The sequence below is a fragment of the Bos grunniens genome, chromosome 2 (genome assembly GCF_055505025.1).
Source record: "Bos grunniens cultivar Pamir isolate PY7600 chromosome 2, Bosgru_T2T1.0, whole genome shotgun sequence".
NCBI lineage: Eukaryota > Metazoa > Chordata > Mammalia > Artiodactyla > Bovidae > Bos > Bos grunniens.
Window position 1 is genome coordinate 108,833,575 of NC_141166.1, and position 24,239 is coordinate 108,857,813.

Consider the following 24,239-nt stretch of genomic DNA (forward strand, 5'->3'; position numbering starts at 1 on the left):
CGGGGATGTAGAAAACTATCTTAATATTTCTCAAACTGACACCTATGGCTTGGGATAACATTTCTTATGAAAGCATCATGAGGAAACACAGAGGGATATATATTTTTTTAAATGCAGACAGAAGTGAAAAGGGTATCCTCTGAAAAACTGTTTTACATGATACAAAAAACTGGTTTTTTGATGGTTATTGCCAATACTGAAAGTCAAAGCCTAGATAATACTGTTGATACAAAGTAAGAAAGGAAAACTGTGTACTTCTAAATGAAATATTTTATATAAATTGTTTAAGTTATATATAACTATACTAATCCATTATTATAAGTAGATATTTTATTTCATCTATTTCCATAAATGCTCGTTAAGTTCAAACTGACCAGAAGATTCTTTTTTTCCTAATTTTAGATTCAGAAAATAAAGTATCACAATAGTTTCAAGATTCCTTTATATTTAGGAATACATGATAAACTTTACAAACAGGATCATAAATTTTACCTGTGATTGATTTTCCTGCAAAATAGAAATAAAGATCCTTCTCGTTAAAGCATGAAGTGAGGTCCTCGAACTTTCTGTAATTATTAGTATGACAACAGATCAATGTTAAATTTAAATGTCATGGAAAAAATAATATTCATTTTATTTATAACAATTTGGAACTTTAATTATCCAATAGGATATTTGGGAAAAGTAAAACGTGAAAAATGCAGAACTACTGGCCTAGTTGACATTTCTGCCTGTACCTTCTAATACACACAAGTATTATTTCTACTACACATGTGTATGCATGTGTTTATATATACATATAAAGTTTATGCATGGGGCATTCACTGGATAACAAGACATTTTTAAAATAAAATTCCATTTTGACTTAAAAAAGTCAAACTTCCCTACCCCTGTCATTTTGACCGAAGGGCACAGTCATTTAAGGTTCCTAACATGACGCCTGGCACATAAACAGCCAAGACATGACAGGTGCTATTATCGTGACTACACTCCATCTTTCTCACAACCCAAATCTATCAAACACTATATTCTGCAAAGTTTACCTCCTCAGCTGCCACTGTGCTGGATGACAGGGCCCCTTCAACGTTGACCTCTTGTCTCTCCTATTAAAACAAACTGCTAATTCATCTCTGGCCTCTAAACTCTTACTATTTTATCCTTCATATTGCCATGAGTCATAGACTAGAACTTTCTCCAAAAGAAAAAAACACAAGAGCTCACTATAGCCTACAGAATGAGTTCAGTCTCTCCATAACCTTGCCCCAAATTAGTTTTCCAAGACTTACTTCCCGCCATATTCAATCAGACACCCACAACCCAGTTTTATACAAATTAAATAACTTCACAACTCTACTTTTTATATTACATATATATCTCAGCCTGATCTGCCCTTTCAAAATTTCTACTTACTTCTTTTCTTCTAACTTCAGAAGTGTTGGCCAATTCTCCCAATTGGTATTTCGTCTGCACCTTTATATCATTCTACTCTGTGTTACATATAACAGGTGACATACTGAACTGTATACTCCTGCAGGGCAGAGAACAAGCCTCAGCCTTTTAAAAGAACCACTTATTTTCTCATTCAGTCAACAAAGTCTTATTTAATACCTGCCTGGTGACAAGTTCTAGACAAAAGATGAATAAAATCAAAGCCTACACCTTGGAGTAGTCCACACTCCAGAGATGGACAGACATTTAAGCTAATAATTTCAATAAAATGTGAATGCTATGTAACCAAGATGTGAATGCTGTGAGATCTCAGGAGAGAGGATGACTACCTGTGGAGCTCACCAGGCAGAGGAAGTAAAGACCTTATTCCACCCAGTGGGAAGGTAGGGCATGAAAAGCAGAGCCAGTAGGGAGCTGGGTGGTCTGGACAGGACCTGCCCCGCCCCCCCAGAGGGAGAGCCCAGAATAGAAGACTGCTGCCACAGGAAGGTAGCCAGTGTTGCCAGAATTTCCAAGTCTTCCAGAGAAGTGGATAGCTTGGGTTTTTATGTGAATGCTCCTTTTTTTTTTTTTTTTTCATGTTAACACGTTTATGTCAAGTGAAAGTAAAATTCTTCTACACAGCCTAAAAATGATGTGTCTGTGGGACAAGTCTGGCCCGTGACAGGCAGCCTCTGTGGCCCACCAAGTCAAGGGGCTTGGAATTCAGACAGTGGAGAAGCAGAGAGGCTCTCCAGTGCTATGGGGTAAGGGGAGTGTGGAATCTGGATTTCTGAAAGCAGAGCAGACGTACGGGGACTTGAGGGTGACCACGGCCGGAAAGAAAAGAAGCAGTGGTAATGGTTCCCGGTATTACTAGCATATCACTAGCCACACCCAAACTAGGCAACTTAAAGTAACAACAATCCCAGCAGCCCAGGGGCAGTCAGACCGGCTTCCTTGGTGCCTGGGGTACCAGCAAAAGTGCTTCCCCTCTGACCCTACTTCTGGAATTCCTGACACGCAAGATAATGGAAGATGAAGAAAAGACTGTTGTTTTAAGAAGGCTGTCAGTGAGAGCTTACAGGAAAGTGAGAAGCTTATTACTGGATGCTAGAGGATGAGACGACCCTGCTGTGCAGTGACAGAGTTTGGCAAAGCTGATATCTATGGTAAAGCGGGAACAGAAATGGATCTAATGATCTAGCAGAAGACATTTCCAGGCAGAGAGCTTATAGGGACACCTGGGTTCTGCTTGCTGCCTGTGATAAATCATGAATTGAGAGATGAGCAAAAGGACTCACTGTTAAATACAAACCGGTTTCTCATCCACAGCCTCTCTAGACATCCAGCAAGTCTCAAACCCAGTCCCGGCTTCAAAGCAAAGATCAAATTCAGGTGTGACCAGTGACACTCTGTTAAGACTTTAGAAAGATCTAAGGTGATGCTTCCTGGAAGCTTTTAAACAGACCTAAGGCTTTCTAAGCTTCCCAAGTGGTGCAGCAGTAAAGAATCCACCTGCCAATGCAGGAGATGCAGGAGACATGGGTTCGATTCCTGGAGAAGGAAAGGGCAACCCATTCCAGTATTCTTGCCTGGAAAATTTCATGGACAGAGAAGCCTGGCAGGCTACAGTCCATAGGGTCACAGGGCTTACACAACGGAACACACACGCATATACACATACATCAGGCTTTCTAAAGATCTTAAGAGCAGACCTTGTAGAATCTCTGCGTTACACAATAAGCCTTCTGAGAATCTTAAGGGTGTGGTCTGCCAGTGTCACAAGGAGTCCAAGGTAGACAAAGCATCTTGAGGTCATGACTTCTGTCTAATACGTGAACCTATCAACATTCAAGAAAATCCACAGTTTTACAGATACTTGTACTGTGAAATTACTGCCAGGTTAGATTATAACAGAGAGTACAAAATGAAAACAGCATTCAGATCCCCAAACTTTTAGGGCCAGGAAAGTCTGAGAAGGCTACTCAGCTACAAACGTTGACTCCTTCAGAAAAATGAAGGGTCACTTAAAAAGCAGAAGCAAGAGCCCAGAGCATGGAGCCGAGACACAAACAGAACCCTCATAGAGGTACAGGCAACAGGCCAAATTTCACATCTGTCGTGGGCCCAGGGCCTCTGGTTTTCCCACTTCGGCACAGGGCTTTAAGAAGCCTGCCCTCCTACTTTGTTCTGGCTGTGTGTCAGGAAGATGACTGGGACAAGGCCCTTGACTTTGGGCCTGAGCCTGAAGCCATAAGACAAGACTTCTGGAGAGTCTTGGAAACGCAAGAGTATATTTTGCATGTGGGAGGTATGTGGATTTTTGTGGCCAGAGGGTAGACCAGGGCAGGGCAGGTTTCCCCCCACCCCCGAAGATGCCCATAATAACACCTCCTGATCCAAGTGTTCTTCCAGAATCCTTCCAGCCCCACTATCAAGAGATGGAGTCCAGTGCCCCCTTCTTACACCTGGGTGGGTCTTTGCCTTGCCCATAACCAACAGAGTCAAGTGTCATAGAAGGTGATGTGGTTTCCACCGAGCTCAGTGGAATACAAGCAGAGGATGCTGCAGTCACCGTATAGGCAGTATAGTGCAGGCAGCCCTGAGGCCTCCATGCTGCAGGCAGGAGAACCCATGAGGAGAGGGCTTGACCACCTGACTGCAGCTGCACGGGACCAGAAAGCAGCCTGCTCAGACTTCTCCGAACCCCTGACCCACTGAAGCATGTTAAAACAACTTATTGTCTGAAGCTTCTATAGATAACCAGAATAAGGATGTTGATGAGGTTATTTATGGAATTTCATTTCCATTTTTTTTATAGTCAGGAATTCTTTAAAACTTCGTAGGTCATATTTGATATCCTATGAGTGTGTGTGTGTATGTGTGTGTGTGTGTGCGTGCACACGCATGTGCGTGTTCAGTCGTGTCTGACTCTTTGAGCCCCTGTGGACTGCAGTCCACCAGGCTCCTCTGTCCGTGGAATTTTCCCAGTGAGAATGCTGGAGTGGGGTGCCATGTCCTCCTCCAGGGGATCTTCCCAACCCAAGGATTGAACTCATGTCTCCTGCATTGGCAGGTGGATTCTTTACCACTGGGCCACCAGGGAAGTCATTTGATACCCCTTCCCATGACAAATAACATGCTCTACCATGCTTTGCTTCTTGGTCAGTGTTTTCTGACTGTGGATTTTCTGGGCAACTAAACACTCAGATTTTAATTTATACTTCCACATTTTTTTTTCTGTCTGACTATGTTATTACTTATTAAAATACCAAGAAGAAAAAAGTCCATTTCTATCAATTATAGATAAGTGGCTCCAGCTAAATCTTGGCCCTTTTGCCAGTGATCTGCATTACTTTTTTTTGACCTCTTGGAATTCAATGTTTACCTATTTCTGCTAAAATTTGGCATTCTCTTTTTCCAGAATATAAAAAGATAACAAAGGAATGAGAATATTAAAATGTTCTATAGGCAATTGGAAGAGATTCTAGAGAAACAGAGACTCTTATAATTCAATAATAACAATTCAAAACACTAAGCTAGATCAGTGAAGGACACACGTATAGCAACTTCCTTATAATGCTTTAACATTTTCTAATGTGAAAGAATCAAATCTGATAAATGGCTGCTTTTCGGATAATGGAACTTTGTAACTTTGGAAATCCAACTTGAAAGGGCAATGCCGTGAAAGAGAATGTTCTGGAAGCAGGAAGGGAGCTATTCTGAAGAAGCAGCACAAAACAAGAAGTAATTAGATTTCTTGTTCGGTTTTAGTCCTATCAAACCTCCAATATGGCATTTTCCCAAGACAGGGTGACGAAGAACAATGAGAACAGCTAGCAGCCAAGAAAGCAGCATCCAATTTTTCAACTATTGTCTTTGAGAACGAACGCTCCTGCTGGAATGGGTGCCAAGCTGATCTGTGATTTCAGCTAATGAAGAAAACAATGGCAACGTTCTGTCCTGGTGAGACAAATAACATAGATGAGAAAACACACATCATATAAAACCAAAGGGTAAAAGGGGAGAATAAACGTTTAGCAGCGGAGCAGAGCCGAAGATGCTCTGGATACAGCAGTGAGTTACCAAGTTAACTTAATTGCAGGGGAAGGAGGCATGGGAATGAGAAAGAAGAGCACACAGCTAACAGCATACTGCTCCAGGCAGGCGGCAGAAAGGACCGTGAAAACCAGGAGAACCGTAACAAGCATTAGAGACACACTGTGATGGTCGGGTTTAGGTGTCGACTTGGCTATGCCACCAGTTATTCAATCAAACACTAATGTAGGCACTGCCGTGAAGACACAGTAGACATAATGAAAGTCCATGATTGTCTTTAACCGCAGGGAAATTATACCTTGATAACCTGGGTGGGCCTGATTCAGTCGCTGACAGGCCTGAACAGTTGAGCTAGGGCTTCTCTGAAGAAGAAATTGCAACGCCTGTGGACAACAGCTTTGGCCATGCCCAAGAGTTGTGGCCTGCTCTTCCTATCCTTCAACCCTATAGGCTCTACTCCTTACTTATGTCAGACTATTTCTTGCGATAAATCTCTTTACCTTCCTGGTTCTGTTTCTCTGGTTGAAGCCTGACTGATACACTAAATCCAGCAGCCTCACAGTGGTATTAAAAAATAAAAGGCAAACTAGCTAGCAGAAGAGCAGTGCCAACAAGAGCATCCACTGGGTTTTGGTAATGGAGCATGTTAACGTCTCCAAATGAAACAGAAAGAGAGCTGCATAGAACGGACAATGAGAAGAAAAATAACTAAGATGGACTGGATGATCGTAACTTACTGCAGACTGTGGACTGGATTCCAACCTTGTAAAGACAGCCAACATAAAGATCAGGGGTGAGTTACCCGTTAAACACCATTCATGTGAACTCTGAGTGGTACAAGCAATGCTAGCACCTTGAAAAATGTTCTGCCAAGACCTAAATTTGCTTAGGGATTAACAATCCGTGAAAGATACTCAAGTGCATTTGAGTCTGGTAGAATGGAAACTCATCCAGACTCAGCAACTGTTATATAGAATGCAATATAGAAAATATTTGTCATATAATTTCACCAAAGTATCTGCTTAAAAATATACACATCCATACAAACATTTCTGAATAATTTTTAGATGTCAGTGCCAAAGAGTTCCTTCACAACAATTATGACTAACTGCCCTAAAGATGCATTCCAGCTAATACTCAGCTTAAAGTTCCTAATTAAATACCAGTAATAGGGAGGGATTGGGGGCAGGAGGAGAAGGGGACGACAGAGGATGAGATGGCTGGATGGCATCACCAACTCGATGGATGTGAGTCTGAGTGAACTCCGGGAGTTGGTGATGGACAGGGAGGCCTGGTGTGCTACAATTCATGGGGTCACAAAGAGTCAGACATGACTGAATGACTGAACTGAACTGAATAGGTTCTCTGAAAAAGTAGATCCCTACACAGATTTCCAGCATGCTCTCCATTACCGAGGATGAAGTCGTCTTATGGTGAGATACATGATATACCTCTTTTGTGTGGGGAAAGAAAAGGAATGGGAAAGAGTTGCTATCTCTATTGGTCACCAGCAGAACTTTACAGTTTCTCACTGTTTATCAGGGCGTGATGCTCAAATGGAGGCATGTTTATTCTTTCTGGTTGTAAACTAAATACAACATCATATTGTAAAATATTATGCACCCAACAGCAAGTATCAAATAGATCATCAAAACACAAGAAGACGCTAGTAGAACAGAGTACTCATCACTGTTGAACATAAGAAGGGGGTTCGCATATATACATTTCTCGATGCATCTGCATATGCACAGAGCATTTCCAGAAGAACTTATTAGGACTTGGTGATGGCTCTGAATTGAGAGAGGGACTTCTTTTCACTGGGTCATGGACATTAAGGAACCCCAATATATATCACCCATGCCCCGCCCAACCCAGTTCTGAACTAATTTAGAAGTATGACCAGTAAGTTCGGGTGGGGGGCGGTCAAAACATCACCCTTTTTACAAAGGTGATAACTTGAGAATGTGGCTTAAATGTTGAGCCACCAGCCTTCCTTGATGAACGACCCCTGGATTTAGACAAGACTTACCTATCCTGTCCCCAGCAAGCACGTCCAGCGCATTCCGACCTCCCCCAGGCAGGGCCACGGTGACTGACCAATAGCACCTCTCTATGAGCAGTCCAGCTCCCTCAGAAAGGGAGGGCAAGGGGCTGGGCCACACGTGCCCACTTTCTCCCTCCAAACTCACCAATCAGATACACTGCTAGGTAGAGACAGGCCAAGAATGTTTTGCTCACCCCACGAGCAGTGAAGAAACATTCCCTCTGCCTCTTCCTCTTTTGGCATCATTTGTAATTTTATCATTATTATGTACAATGCTGTCAGTCAAAAATCAGGTATTTAAAAATTAAAGATATACATACCTCTTGTTAAAAAATGCCAACAGAATTCTTTTTATTAAAAAAATAATAATAAAACAGAAAATAAAAGTAACCACCTCCTACCTCAAAACAATATTCAAAGATATGACTTTTCTAGGAGGGGAGGAAGTGATAGTAAGATGAGCTACTAAATTTTTAAGAACGAAAATGATGAAACCTTCTAAAATCTTGATGTGACCATGAGGTCAACTTATGGTTCACCTGCATTTGCCACAATATGTGTACCATTTAGGATTTCCAACATTTTTTTGATTTTTATGCAACGAATTCTGGAATGAAGACTCACCATTAAAGTCCTGGTCTGGTCAATGAAACAACCATCAAACTTTCGACCACATAGGGCGTGTGATGACAATACACAGGCCGTGTAATGACAGGAGCTGGTGCTTTTTAGTACTCTGCCTTTACACTTCTCTCCACCAGATGGATGAGTCTGTGTTTGTTACAGAGTAATGGATTCTGTTGTTTTTGTTAATCTGCTTAACCTGGTATTGCTACAAAATCCAAAGATACTAAGAAGATGTTCTAACATGCATGACAATTTGGAGCTCTGAAAGCACATGCCCTGGGGGTAAGACACAGTTCAATATATTCTGAGTCCTCACATTTAGAGTATCTTGTGTTTTGTTGTTGTCTAGTTGCTAAGTTGTGTCTGACTTTTTGTGACCCCGTGGACTATAGCATGCCAGGCTTCTCTGTCCTTCACAATCTCCTGGAGTTTGCTCAAACTCTTATCCATTGAGTTTTTGGTGACGGCTAACTAATATGTGTTTGTTAAATGAGTGAATAACATTTTCCTGCTGCCTGAAAAAAATTTTCCAAAGCAAACTTTGTATCAGGAGGAACTTCTCCCCATACTTCTCTCACCATTGCCCCTGGAGAAGGAAGTCAGAAGCTGCAGATACAGCACCACAGGGATTTTGAAGGGATATGAGGGGAGGGGCAAGTTAAGATCCCATTACATCCTGAAATCCTTTTAGCTTCTCATATCCATAATCCCTAGAGTCAGAGCACACTTGAAATTTGCTGCAATGAACACAAAATCCAGCTCTGGGAACCACCACTCAATACAGGCTGCTAACAGGTAACAGACACTTAAAACTTGTTAGTTGGATGCATGAATGAATAAGCCACACTTGGCTAAAACACACAGACACAGGTTCTGGGCCAGATCATCTCAACTTGAAACTCAAAGGCATTTTACCATGTCCTTAGACAGCTACTACCCTTTGCCATCAGGGACCCTGTTATTGTGGTGACATGATTAATAGACAAGTCTGAGGAAGCTAGGGCTTCCCTGGTGGCTCAGATGGTAAAGGATCTGCCTGCAATGTGGAAGACCAGGTTCTGATCTCTGGGTTAGGAAGATCCCCTGGAAAGGAAATGGCAACCCACTCCAGTATTCTGGCCTGGAGAATCCCATGGACAGAGGAGCCTGGTGGGCTACAGTCCATAGCGTTGCAAAGAGTCAGACACGACTGAACAACTAACACTTCACTTCACATGAGGAAGCTAAAGGGCTTAATTTATTCTACCAGTTTAAGCAAAGCAGCAGCTACTGTCAAGAAAACTCTGGGCTTTCCTCCTAGCATCTGAAGATCCTAAGAGGAAAAGCATGGTTATAATCGTCAAATCAAAGCAAAGTGGATGATCAAAATGCATGGGCCCATCTGCCGCAGAGACGACGTATTAATGTCTTGCTGTGCTGGGAGTAATTCAAAGAAGCAAACAAGTCTGTGGTGGTTCACTGCAATTATGTCCCCTTTGTGATGGACTCCATTCCCTATCCTTGTGTCTGCAAAGGGCAGAGACTTCAGATGGGAGTTTAGTTATGAAAAAAAAAAAAAGTACATACGCAGCACTGACTTGCACTTTGGGTTGAAAGAGTGAAGAATCTGATTCCAGCTCAAAATTGAACTGATTAGAGAAAAGAGCCAACAATGACATCATAAGGTCTCTATGTGAAAATACGCCTGCTATTGAAATCTCTACTTGCTCCCATTCCAGCTGTCTTTACAAACCACCCCACCCAAGTTGTTATCTCAGTCAAAAGTCTCAAAAACGTAACAGGGGGCAAGGAATCCCCCGCATGGTTACTTCCACAGGTGGCTGAAGCCTCTGAGGAGGACAAGACAGGAACTGCCCAGACCACCGCCCGAGTACCAGGTGGTCGGTCAGTCAGTCAGTCACCATGAGTTGCTCAGTGTGTCTGACTCTTGGCAACCCCACAGACCATAGCCCACTAGGCTCCTCCATCCCCAGGCAAGAATACTGGAATGGGTTGCCATTTTCTTCTCCAGGGGATCTTCCCAACCCAGGGGTCGAACCCTGATCCTCTACATTGCAGGCAGATTCTTTACAGTCTGAGCCACCAGAGAAGCCCTCCTGGGTGGTGGGGTGTGTCAGCCACAATGGCACAGTCTAACAGCAGTGCAGTACTCCTTGATTCGAGGGTCAGAAAGGCAAAAACCTTGTCACTCTATGTGTGGAAAGAGTACCGGTGTCCACAGACGTGTCAAAACCAAATAAGCAGCAGCCCTTCAACTCCCTCCTGTTCCTGGCTTCTACATTTTACTACATTCACTTTTAAGTCTTTTTTTTTTTTTTAAACTGGAACTGCCCTGCCACTGAGATTTCATCTTTACACTCTAACTCTTTATGCTTCAGTATTCTGAAAGCAAACCTCAGACTTCAGATCATTTTACCTGTAAATACTTCAGCACACATCTCTAATACAGAAGGACATTTTAAAACACGATCATGACGTTTTCACAAACAACAAAATCACCAATGATTTCTCAGGAGAATTAAGTTATCAGTCGATGTTGATTCTTATCCCACTGTCTCCAAAATGTCTTTTCAGCTTATTTATTCAAAACAAGATCTAAACAAGACCCACATGTGATCCATACTCTTAAATCTGTAATAGTTCTCATTAGGGTTTTGCTTAAAAGCCAGCCATCATAACCATTTAAGTAGGCTCTGACTTAGATGGAAAGAGCCTGTTTTCTTATTGCTAACAAGAAACACCCACCACCTCCAGAGGGAGAATACTCACTTCCTTTATATCACTGGGAAAATTAATTCTCAGTAATAACTGAAAGCTACGATGAAGGTTCCAGTGTAAAAATGCTCCAGACAGGAGTTTTATTTCTGGGGCAAAGTCTCAACTGTGTTTCAATTCAGGGTAGAAAAGGGCCATAAATTCTATTTTTGTTAGTCAATTCAGTAATAAGAAGAGGCTGTCAGAGCAGTAAAGTAAGTTACATAGATTTCCCTGCAATAGATTCGGAAAAACTATATATTCTAATTCTTGTATTTGCCAAAGGCAACACTGTCCAACTACCGAATTTAAATAGAAACCAAGATACATAATGGTTGTATATTCTCATTGGGTTAACTTTAAAAAAAAAAATTTGGAACTTCAGCTTCCTTGGTTAGGGCTAGATGGGGGCCACATGGTGAAATATAAATGAGTTTAACAAGTAATCCAAGCCTAACTATGGGATCTGATGCTCTTCTTCTAAGGATCCAAACCTCTCATCACATCTGCTAATCGGTAGTAAAACGAAGTATATGTGGATGCCATCATTGTTTTTCTTTTCCTGCCTAATGCCACTAAGAGTCCAGTGGCTAACCTGGAAGACAGCTAAGACTGGAAAGGTGGAAGGCACTCAGAAAATGGATCATTAATGCTTGAGGCAAGAGGCTCTGCACATGTGCAGGAGCCATGCCCTGGGATTTGTTCTGCACGCTGGTCTCAGCCATTGCTCTTGTGCTCAGCGTGTCCATGTTTCTCTCTCCAGGCCACACCCTCCCGTGATCTGCAGATACAGACCCTGGTCTACTCTCCCTCCATTTGAGACGAGACATCCCACAAGGTTTACCACATTCTAAACATTTGGTGTCATTCCCAGCAAAGGTTTCCTACCTGCCAAACTCAACGTCAGAAAGGAAGTCAACCTCAGCTTTTCCTGACATCTCCTCCTCTCCCTTCCCACCCTCTCAAGCTCCATCTTCATGGAAACCTTGCAAATCCTCAGTTCCATCCAAGTATCTCCTGCTTCCAAGTATCTACCTTTATCCTCCACTGATTCTCACCTGGACTAAACACCAGCCTTCCAACCTGGCTGCTGCAGCCAGTCTTGCTCCTAAACCACTGTCCACAATGTGGCCAGGATGGTTTTCCTAAAAGGCAAACTAGATCATTGCACATCTCTTCTTAAATTCTTTTTATTTATTTTTGGCTGCAGTGCGGGGGCTTGTGGGATCTTATTATAATAATAGTTCCCCAACTGGGGACTGAACCCAGGCCGCGGCAGTAAAAACACTGAGTCTGAAACACTGGACCACCAGGAAATTCCCTCTCTGCTTAAATTCTTATCAAAAGTTCCCCAAAGGTGGCAGGGGGTAGGGGGAGGGAGGCAAAAAACGCAAAAACCTAAACTCATCAAGACACATAAGACATTTTTTGTTCTGGCTCTTATCCACCCCTCCAACTTTCCTCAACTTCAATCACACAAACAATTTTGCTCTTCCAATACATTTTCAAGCATTTGCCCAGGAAGGCTCCCCACCTGAGATAAGCTACCTTGCTGACTGGCAAAAGAACACACATCCTCCACAAGACAATGAAAGCATTGTGTCCTCGATGAAGTCCTCGGCCACCTCGCTCTCCTCAACACACCTTGGCGTCCATGCATCGTTCCCTCCCAGTGCTGACCCTGATGCTCCAGATGTGGTTTCCTGTCCAAGGCCTCCCCTCGACTGTGCAGCCACCACCCCTGAGTCGCCCAGGCTCAAATCTCACTGTCAACATTTTTAACTTTTTATTTTATATTGGAGTATAGCCGATTAACAATGTTGTAATAGTTTCAGGTGCACAGCAGTGTGACCCAGCCATACACAGACATGTATCCATTCTCCCCCAAACTCCCCTCCTGTCCAGGCTGCCACATAACATTGAGCAGAGTTCCCTGTGCTATACAGTAGGTCCTTGTTGATTATCCATTTTAAACATCGCAGGGTGGACCTGTCGATCCCAAACTCCCTAACTATCCCTTCCCCACTTACTATCAACTTTCATTCTTCTCTTGGGATACTTACAGATGATGGCTGTCTTACCTATGGACTCCAGCACAGTCCTGGAACTTGATACATGAAAAGCCAGTGTCTTTAGAATCACCACCCTCTAGAGTCCTCTGGGTCGTACACCATGCCTCCTCTGCATGGAGCCTCTGAACATACACAAGTCTCCACTGACCTCAAAATTTTCTCAACCCCCAAGCTATGACAGACTCCTACTGCCCTTTCCCATCAAGCTTTGAAAAATTACCCACTAGCACTTCCTTACCATCTCTTTACTCATTAAATCTGAATATCCAGCTTCTCCCCTTACTGCTAAAACTGAGCTAAATCCAATGTCCTTTGAGAAGACCTCATTTTCCTTCCCCTCACTGCAGAAATCAAAACCGCTGACCACTTCCACCTTCCTGGCTCCTGTGATGGCACTTTCTTTCCCTTTGTCCTCCACCTGGCCCATTACTGCTCCCCAAGGACTTCACCACGGTCCCTGTAACATCCTCCTTAGCAATCTCACCTGACCACGTGGTCTCCACAACAGCCTCCATGGAGAGGACTGCTAAATACAGCTCTTTCGGTCGTGGTCTCTACTGAGTCCCACATTTCTGTCTTCCTCAAACTGAAGTCCCAATAGAGCTTCACACTCCAATAGATGGCAACAAGCCTGGCACCTCTTTCCCCTCCTCAACTTCCACCCTTCTGCCCACATGGCCTCAGTGTCTTTCCAGCATCTCCCTTGTGTGATTTGCTCCTCTCTCCATCATTCGCCAAGATCTTTCAACTCTGATGTTTTAATAGTGCTGACTCATGTCCTTTCCTCCCCACACCTCTGCCATGGTCCTAGCTGAAACCTGCACTGACTCATGCCTCAAGGTCTTTAACAGCTTCTGCTGGCCCATGGCTCCTCCTTCAGGCTGCCCACGACTCTCCACTTTTCCAATCCAAATTTCACAGCTGCCTCCCTGCTTCCAGGGTGCCCTTCATTGGCTCCTCACACCTTAGAGCACCACCTCCAAAATCCATGGATTAGGACTCAAGGCTCTTCATATTCTGGACCTAAAGTGAAGTGAAGTCGCTCAGTCGTGTCCGACTCTTTGCAATCCCGTGGACTGTAGCCCACTAGGCTCCTCTGTCCATGGGATTCTCCAGGCAAGAATACTGGAGTGGGTTGCCATTTCCTTCTCCAGGGGATCTTCCCGACCCAGGGATCGAACCAAGGTCTCCTACATTGCAGGCAGACGCTTTACCCTCTGAGCCACCAGGGAAGATTCTGGACCTAATCCAACTTTAAAATCTCATTTTCTACTGCTTCTCTTCATTTTTTTATGCCTGATCATACAACTTACCTAGATCCTTCATTAAAAATGCAGACTGTCAGGTCCTACTCAAGACCAAATGAGGCAAAAACTCCCAGGATTCACTGTGACTAGCCAAAAAGGATGGATGTTTTGGGAGTGGGGAGGCACGTGCTCCGTGTGTGTGCATGTGTGTGTGCTTAGTCACTTCAGTGGTGTCTGACACTTCTCGACCCCGTGAACTGCAGCCCACCAGGTTCCTCTTTCCAGTGGTGGTGGAGTGGAAGGTTAAATAAACAGCCTAAAATAAGCTGATTTAATTATCTAAATTAATTTGTCTCCCATAGTATTGATAACTGCTCCTAAGATCAAATTATACTGGTGGTGGTTTAGCTGCTCAGTCATGTCCAACTCTTTGCAATCCCATGGACTGTAGCCCGCCAGGCTCCTCTGTCCACGGGATTCTCCAGGCCTAGAATACTGCAGTGGGTCGCCATTTCCTTCTCTAGGGAATTATATTGGTAGGGCAAGAGAAAGAAGAGGGGGGAAAAATGCTCAAATCCCCACTATTATCAGAAACCTTTACTGAGTTCTCTAGCCATGCTCTCCCTTTAATCACAAAACTCCCTTACAATTACCCATAATCTTTCCATATACATAAATGTCTACTACAAAGAGGAAGGAAATGCTTTTCTTGTCCTTGTCCCAATCATGATGACAATGAAATAAAATAATCAATTTTATTATCTGGGATAAAGCTCTTTAATCAATAAATGCTATTTTCCCAAGAAAAATAACTGAAGCAGAAACCTTAATGTGTATCTACTATGTTTTATTTTAAACATTAATTATATTATCTAACTGTTAAATATAGGGTTATAATATTAAGATTCATGTAGTTTTATATTTTTCACATCACAGAGAAGAATGTTTTTTAATCTAATTTCACTACAATACACATTTTAATGATATTGGTTGAGATTATTGGAATATAAAATTGATTCACATTATAGAAAATTTGGGAAATAAAGAAAAGAACAAAGATGAAATTAGTATTTTTCCACTAGGTGACAGCACAACATAGCAGTTGCCAACCAAAGGGCTTTTGTATCAGACAGATTTGAGGCTTAGTTCCAACCCAACCACTCACTGGATATCAATACTCACCCTAAAGGTCCCTCTCTTCACCGGCAAAACTGAGTCACAACACCTACCTCATTAGGTTATAATGAGGACAAAGGAGACGACATGTATAAAACGTTTTTAGTCCAGTGCTTCCAGATTTAGCAGGTGTTCAAAAAAGGCTGCTTGGTCATGAATTCTACTCCAGAAAAAAACAAAAATTGGGCATGTCCTCAGCCTCAAGAACCCCCAGAAAATGAATCACTGTAGACTCTATCCAAATACAAGGAGTTTTAAAACCTGCCACAGACTTACCAATTTTCTTAGAAACATCCAGCCTGATATGACTATTTTTGGATATGTGAGCTCATCATTATGAACACAGTTAATAAATGAGTGGATGAAGATGGCATCAGGCCAGAACTGTTCTCTAAAGTCTCCATACAAGAAGAAAGATGTGGCACTCAGGTTATAATGTTATAATGAGATTTAAAGTATTAATGATACAATGTCTGAATTAAAGATAAACTCCCTTATGAGAACTTTTCTATATTTAAATTCTGAATTATACTCTTATAAATATCTTTGTTGAATCAGTGAGCATAGAAAAAATCTTGCAAAGGATATAACTGTGCCCCAAATGACCACAAGGGAGAGAGAACAAGCTATAAACTTATTATTGTAGGACCATGTCTTAACACATGCCTCTGTGTCCTTGACCTACTAAGCTTGGTTTCCTAACACCAGCCTGGGTTAAAGTTGACAAGTACCACCAAGTAGACCATTTCTCCAGCACTCGAAACTATCCAGGTGATACAATGCAACCAGAGATAACGTCTTTGAAAATGTTAGCATTCTACTACATCATTAAAGAGAGAAAGAAAGTAACGCTAAGTCATGTCCAACTCTTGTGATCCCATGAACTGTGGCCTGCCAGGCTCCTCTGTACATGGGATTCTCCAGGCAAGAATATTAGAGTAGGTTGCCATTTCCTTCTCCAGGAGAACTTCCTGACCCAGGAATTGAACCCAAGTCTCCCACATTGCAGGCAAATGCTTTACCAACTGAGCTATAAGGGAAGCCCACTACATCATTGCTGACTGCTTTTTAATGACACAAAAATTCTTCCATATCTATCTGAAACAGAAATACTCCTTCCAAAAATATACACGCACATAAGTATTCATGTGTCTATACCACATTTTCACTAAATCACATGCATTTTCAGATCCTCTTCACAGAGGAGTCCTCCTTATGTAGGTTCCACAGAACAGACACATTGCCCAGCTTGTTGATCCCTGAATTCCAGAACCTTGGACCCTAACTGGCACACTTTAGATATCCAACCAAGAGCAGTAGAATGAAAGAAGTCATACAGTCAGTAAATGCTTGAATTTATGCCAGAATTTATGTCCAATGATTCTGCTTTGCAATATGCAATAGAATCATGGTCAATAAAGGTGCTAAATTCAGCATTTACTGAGTTCTTCCTGTATGCTTTTCATTTTACAAACCTGTCTCCAACACCTACAAGAGCTGTGCAAATAGGTACAATGGATAAGAGTCTCAAAAATAAGAGCCTCATCAAAGCTGAATTATAATATTTATTGGAAGTCTCACAGCAAGCTAACACTAACCCTTTCTCAAAATTCATGTAGAGTAATTGAAACAACTGTGTAAGACAACCCGAAGTCCTCACCAGATTTATTCATCTTTACTCTTCAAGTATCCCAACCTAGAATAGTGGCTAGCACATTGTAAGCATCAACAAATGTTTGATCTTTTTTATCAAGTGCACTTATTTTAATAATCGAAATAAATATTTGTTGCAAAGGAAAGAGGGCATGAGAAAGGACAACTGTTAAGTATACACTCAAGGTACACTTGAATTTTCTCATTCAAGGTCTGCACAATCATTGTTATCTAGTATCTTTTATTTCCTCTTACAGGAAGATTAGAAATCTCCACCTATCACAAGGTGATTTTGAAACTACACCTATTGGACTTCATCACATGCTATCTTGGCTAGTTTATCATGGCAACAAGACTGTGGGCCTGCTGCCTCCCAGATGCTGAACCTGAGGGGTGGATATGCCTTGTACTCCTGACTGGGATACCATCAAGGACACGTTCTCAGTAGACCATTTGCAGCAACATGGATATGACAGTAGATGAAATAAGTCAGAAGGAGAAAGACAAATACCACATGACATCACTTATATGTGGGATCGAAACTACGACACAGGTGAACTTACTTACAAAACAGAAACTGGCTCACAGACATACAGCACAGACTTGTGGCTGCCAAGGTGGATGGCAGGTGGCGGAGTGATGGATTGGGAGTTTGGAATTAGCAGATGCAAACTATTACCGGGTTGGCCACAAAGTTCATTCAGATTCTTACGTAAGATATTACAGAAAAACCCAAAGGAACTTTGTGGCCAACCCAATATATATAGAATGGATAAATAACAAAACCCTACTGTACAGCATGGGGAACAATAGTCAATATCCTATAATAAACCATAACAGAAAAGAATATGAGAAGAATATATATACACACATAATATTCTGAGGAGGAAATCCAATGCCTTCTAAAGGACTTCAGCCCTCTCCCTGTCCACAGAGTCCAGAATGGCTGCACACGCTTCGCGTTCATAGATCTGGGCTCTGTGCACAGACTGCACTTGCAATCCAGGTACCGAATGGGAAGCACTGCCACAAACGAAAGCTGTACGTGAATCCTGACAACAGGTCTCCCAAGAGGATCCCTGCCGTGACTGAGCGGCCCCATGCACTGCCGATTTCGGAGACGCCCTCTGCTCAAAGATTTGCCAGAACCACTGCTTGTCCACAGCTCACTCCTAAGGCTTCTGTTGAGCCCTGTGAGACAGAGAAACCCAAGACAAGCTTCTCTGCAGTTCCCATGGAAATGAGAGGGTCCTTCTTGGTGCTGTTCCTGAGGGAATGTTTCCGAGACCTGGGCTGGCTGGCCACCATCCCCAGCATCAGCAGGGAGGTGGGGCTGCTGGTGACCAGTACTGTCCCTCAAACCCCCTTCTTCTGGGCCATGCACATCACCGAGACTCTGCAGCAGAACATGCAGGCCCTGTTCAGCGCCCTGGCCGAGGCGGAGCAGCAGCAGACCTACCTGCACGACTTGGCAGTACATCACAGGACCCCCGGTCTGGCGAGTACCACCTGGGCGATTAGGGACGAGCTTAGAACAGGTGCAGGGTGCTGGACCATGTGGACTCCTGGGCAGTGGTCATATTCGTGGATTTTGGCCAGTCAGCCACCATCCTGGTGCAGTCCCTGCACAGCCTGGACAGTGACGACTTCTGGACCATCCCCCCACTTCCACCCTACTTAGCCATTCATGCTGGAGAAAGGTATTTTGAGTTTGAATCAGGTTACCCAGCGCATCCTTGAAGGGAAAACCACCAGTGCTTTGAACTTGGGAGTTGCACATCTTGAAGTCTGAAGAGTTTAAGTGACGTGGCTACAATCAGCAAGTTCCCTCTCCCATCTAGGTTCTGCCTGCCCTGCCCTTTTACTCTTGAGGTCCTGGGGGTGAAAAAGGTCACAGTGGTGCCTAGAACTGATTGGATTTCCCTTTGCCTTCCCCTGGCTCACTTCTCAATGTGTCTTCACCGCGAACATCTGAACCAAACAGGGAGGCTTCCATGAGGTTGAAAGTCTGATGTGGCCAGTGTATTCTCTCCTGTCTCTTCTTTGTACCCCTAGAGCATAATCTAAGTTGCCCTGACAGATTCTGGAGAATGGAGAGGCCCATTGCTTTATTTTCCTGGCATCCCATTGTAGAATCAGGTAGGGAGCATCTAAACCCTGATCTATCAGCTTGGTGAATAAATGTTAGCATGCTTCACACACAAAGAAAAATTTCACTGGATTGAGAATATCAGGTTGATAACAAGCTTCATAATTTCTTCATGTCACAATGACTTGGCAATATCCAGATGCAGAGGCCAAAAAAAAAAAAAAAACTTAAAAAAGTGATATAAACATTAAAAAAAACTGTAATAGGAAACCAAAATTTCATTTTATACCGACTCTACTTGTTACCAAGAAACCTTGAGAGACGATGGAGAAACCTCCAATGCTTTTGATTGCCCAGCGTATTTTGAGAGAGAAGTTTGGAAAGTGAAATGGCCAAAGACAGCCTGCATGGAGAAAAAGTTAAAAAGCTGAGAGCCTGGAAACTCTGAGGCAGGCTAATCAGTCTCTGAAAAGTCAATAGCAGACAGAGCCATGAATCAATTCAAGCAGTTCATCATGGCTAATTGAAAAATTTGCTGACTCTTTCAAGGTTTATATTGCATCCACAATTGGGAAACTCAAAAGTCTTTTTACAGTGGCAAGGTTCAAGGCCAAATGAAAGTCATCTGAAGTCAAAATAATCCAAGACCATGTTAGATGGAGCCACAGGGCCTCTACAGCTGCTCTCCTGTAGAAGGAGAGAACTCTGATTTACTTCTAGGAGAACTGGGCTCTGGGTTAGGCCGGGGAGCCACCCGATCCAGGATAAGGTGTTTCAAACAGTTTCATCACTTGTTCGAAAAAGAAAAGCCTACCTTTATTGAGTATTTACCTAGTATACGGCTTATTTCACTACACTAAGAACTTTGCTGTGCATTATCCTGTGTGTGTGTGCATGTGGCCATATACATATAGCTTTGGTGGTGGTTTAGTCACTAAGTCATATCTGACTCTTGTGACCCCATCGACTGTAGCCTGCCAGGCTCCTCTGTCCATGGCATTCTCCAGGCAAGAATACTGCAGTGGGTTGCCATTTCCTTCTCTTTAGATATAATTCACCTATGACACAATTCATCTATTTAAAAAGTATAAGTCATAGAGCAACCATCACCACAATCAATTTTAGGCAAATGTTATCACCCCCCAAAGAAACTCCATGTCCAGTAGCAGTTATTCCCTATTTCCTGCACAGCCTCCAGTCCTAGACAATCACTCATCTACTTTCTGTCTCGAATCACTTGCCTTTTCTGGGCATTTCACCTAAACAGAAACATGCAGTACACTGCCCTTTTTTCCATTCATTAGCTGATGACATTTGGGTTGTTTCCAATTTGGGCACTTAAGAATAATGCTGCCATGAACATTTGTGTACAAGTTCTGGTGTTTTCTCCTCACCACATATCTGAGTGGCATTTCTGGATCATGTGTTAAGTTCTGAGGATTTCCCGAAGCAGCTGCCCATTTTACATGCCCATCAGGAGCGTCTGAGGCTTCCAATGGCCCCACATCCTCACTAAAGCTTGTTGCATCAGTCTTCCTGGTTACAGCCATCCTCCTGGGCACCAGGTGGGGTCTCACTGTTCTGATTTACACCTCCCCCTCTAGCATCATCTCACTTAATCCTCATGGCGATCCCATGAGGTAAGAACCAGCCCTCACTCCTGTTTGGTACACAAAGAAACTGTGGCTTGGAGAGCAGAAGCAACTGGCTGAAGTTTCTGGTCGTGTGCAGACTCGGCGCCCCGCAGAGCCCCCTTAAGAGCACGACACATCTGCAAGGCCTCACACCATCCTAAGGAGGGAGAACCGGATGACCTCCTAAAGGCCTTTCCAGATGGGAAATTCTACTTCATGAATTCACACTGCGTAAGTCTCTTCTCTAGGTGCACTGTCACTTGGGCCCCCAAATCAGTAACATCTGAACTTCTTCTGAGTAGGAGGGTTGTGTTCTAATCATAATAAGATGAGGTTACAACCCAACGTGCCAGCTCAAGGCCAAATCTGAGGCCAACTGGAGTGAGTACACAGGACTTAATCTTGTGACTGAACCATACCAAACTGCCCACGTGCAACTCTTCTAGAACTTCAAAGATGGCAATTTCATCTTGTGTGTATTTCGTGAACTAACCTTACTCTTGGCTTTCTATGTATTTTCTTACCCTCACTTTCCCTTTACCTCCTTTTAGTCATCTACCAAATAAATTTTATCTGGTCAATTGTTTGCATCTTTGCAAAATATCTCAATCTTTTCTGAAATCAAGTGGAGTAGTAAAGAAATAAACATACCAAAGTGTTTTCAAGTAAGCTTCAAAATAGCCCACAGCTGCAGCCTCTTTCATCAGATTGTGTACTTTCCTAAGCAAACTGTTCTCCAAGAAACAGAAAACACTGCTCCTCTCTGTACCTTGACAGGAGAGAAAATGCTTTTATGATATTCTAAATTAGACAAGCTTCCCTAAATAGTTTATGGAAGGAGAAAGACAGGTACTCACTGCCCAGCAGGAAGAAAGGCAGAGAGCAATGATTCATTTGTACACTCACAAATACATGCAAAGGTTGTTTCTCCTGGAGTACCTCTTTGAGATTTTTTTCCTTTGATTTATGTCTAATATTTCATGATACTTTTTGATGACTGAATGCTGTACTGAAGGCCACAGCTAACTATTAGAATTTGACAGGTGTCTAGGAAAATATTCAACACTGCTTTAAATTTTCTTCTCTTCTAAAGGTAATTATTTAGATCCCATAAGGTATATCCATGCTTTAATGCAGTTCTTTCATTTCCAAGACTTTACCTTATCTCAAGAGATCATCACACTAGTACTGACAGATGCATTGACCCAGAGAGAAAACTACAAGCCACAAGTGTCCATCAGTTCAGTACTGCTTAAATGAACTAAGCTGTGTGCGTGTAGAAACTACGATACAGCTGTTAACAATTAGAATGCTACCAGCTGACATGGGAGAAGATACAAATTTTTTATTGAAGAAAACCAAGGTACTTCATCACTGGAATAGTGTGAGGTCATGTGTAAAACGGTACATCACATCTATCTGTATATTTATTCATAAGCAGGATGGATGTGTAACAACACGTCAAGAGTAGTTATCACTGGGCAGTGACAGGTCAGGGAGTTTTTCTACATCTGGCGCTTTTCATTTTTTTCTCATAAAAAGCAGATGTTATTAGCTTTTAACTGAAACACTGTATCTGTTTTTGTCAGAAGCTTAGAAAAGAAGCCCACAATGTGCAGAGCACTGTCCTAGGCAGTAAGAAGTACACAAAATGTGAAAATGAAAGCTAAGAACCCTCAACCTGCTGATAATCTGGCTGGAAAGGTCAGACTTTGCAAAAGAAGCAATTCAGTTGCAAGCAGCATAAGATGGAGCTTCAAAAGGGAGTCGAGTGTGCACATGCCATAAATCAGAAAAGAAGAGCAACGGCAAACTGTGCAACTGTGAGCCCATAAGAGAGAAGGGTTTCCTGAGTGTTTGGGAAGGATTTGTGAAGGTGTAGAGTGGAAGGAGAAGAGGGTGACAGAGGATGAGATGGTTGGATGGCATCACCAACTCAATGGACATGAGTTTGAGCAAGCTCCAGGAGATAGTAAAGGACAGGCAAGCCTGGCATGCTGCAGTCCACCAGGTCACAAAGAGTCAGACATGACTGAGCAGCTGAACTCAGGCCTCAGAGTGGAAGGAACAGAACGAAAGGATGTTTTGAGAAAGTTAGGAAACAGGTGAAAATCTTTATCCTATTTACCAGGACCACTAATTAGTTTAGCTGAAGCCTAGCATCCTGACTGCAGAGTAATGAGAGATGAGAGTTTTAAAAACCACAATGATTTAGAAGATGACTGGGTGATATCTACCCACGATATATACACATACACCCTCTGACCCTGTATTTCTGAGTATTTAGCCTACAGAAAAACTTAAAATACATGCAAACATGACATGTATACACAAAAAATTAATGAAACGATGTTTGTATGGCAAAAGTTTGCAAGCATCCAGATTTCCAATAATCGGGAACTGGATAAATGAATCATATGTCTTGTAAAAGAATATTAGGTAGCAATACAAAAGGATGGGGAAGTTGTATACACACATGGGAATAAATTCAGTGAAAAAACCCAAGATAAAGAACCGTATAACATGTTGCCTTTCTGCATTAAAACGGGTGAAAACTGGGACTGTGTGTTCACACTGGGCAGATAAACAACATATGAAAAACGATTTTAAAAAGGTGACTCTGGCAGAGGTTACGTAGGTTGGATGTTCAAAGTGCTCCTTCATTATAACTTCCAGAAAACTCATTAGTATGAGAATGAAAGGGAACTCAGTCCACCCTAGTGATTCCGAAGAACTTCAGACCGCTTCCCATGCTCTCCTGCAACCTGATATTCAGTAGGAACAACATGTGGCCTAGGCTCCACTAGGGACAACATAACTCAACGATTGAGCAATCTGCACACAGCTCCAGACCGTGTCGGTACCCTGAAGTCATCTTACGAAACAATGAAAGCCAGCAGATTAGACCTCAGAAAGGCAGGTGGCTGCCTTGTTTCAGTGGGCACACTTCAGAAAATCCCCACAGTATGATGTTATCTAATTGGCTTAGAAATAAGAAGTCTTGGAAAAGGGAATCTGGGCTTTTAAAGTCAATTTCAAATGCAAGCTTAAGCTGACAGAGTGCAGCTGTAAAACCTGGAAAATGAAAGGGAAAATTTTAAATAAGCAAACGCCATTTCTTTGAGGAGCTTATATCTACAAGAAATACCAGTCATGTTGGAGAGGGATTGTGTGGAGATGATCACATTTAATTGAGATTTTTAAAGCCAGGATTTGCAGGCTTCATAACCAAAAGGGCAAAACTTTGTGTGAGTAATGACTCCAATTCTGGGAGAAATGTAATCGGCCGGGCCCTACTGAAGGGCTGTGCTGATTCCAGAACCTTAGGCTAGCACTGAAATTCAAGATAAGAATTGCATCTTCCTCTAAAGAACAATGATGGTTTCATGGAAGGCAGTGTTGCCGTGCAGTCTTAGTGTACAGACCTTGAAAAGAGTAATAGATCCTGACGCC

At 42.6% G+C, this 24,239-nt stretch overlaps 1 protein-coding gene and 1 pseudogene across 20 annotated transcripts in view; one reads left to right on the top strand and one right to left on the bottom strand.

Annotated features, from left to right (window-relative positions):
* STK39 (serine/threonine kinase 39) overlaps positions 1–24,239 on the bottom strand; it is a 320,679-nt gene that overhangs the window by 134,998 nt on the left and 161,442 nt on the right. The gene's annotated exons all lie outside the window — the stretch shown is intronic.
* On the top strand, positions 17,460–19,403 carry LOC147378482 (tudor domain-containing protein 10 pseudogene; annotated as a pseudogene). Its single transcript, XR_015147216.1, has one exon. The product of XR_015147216.1 is annotated as a tudor domain-containing protein 10 pseudogene (transcript).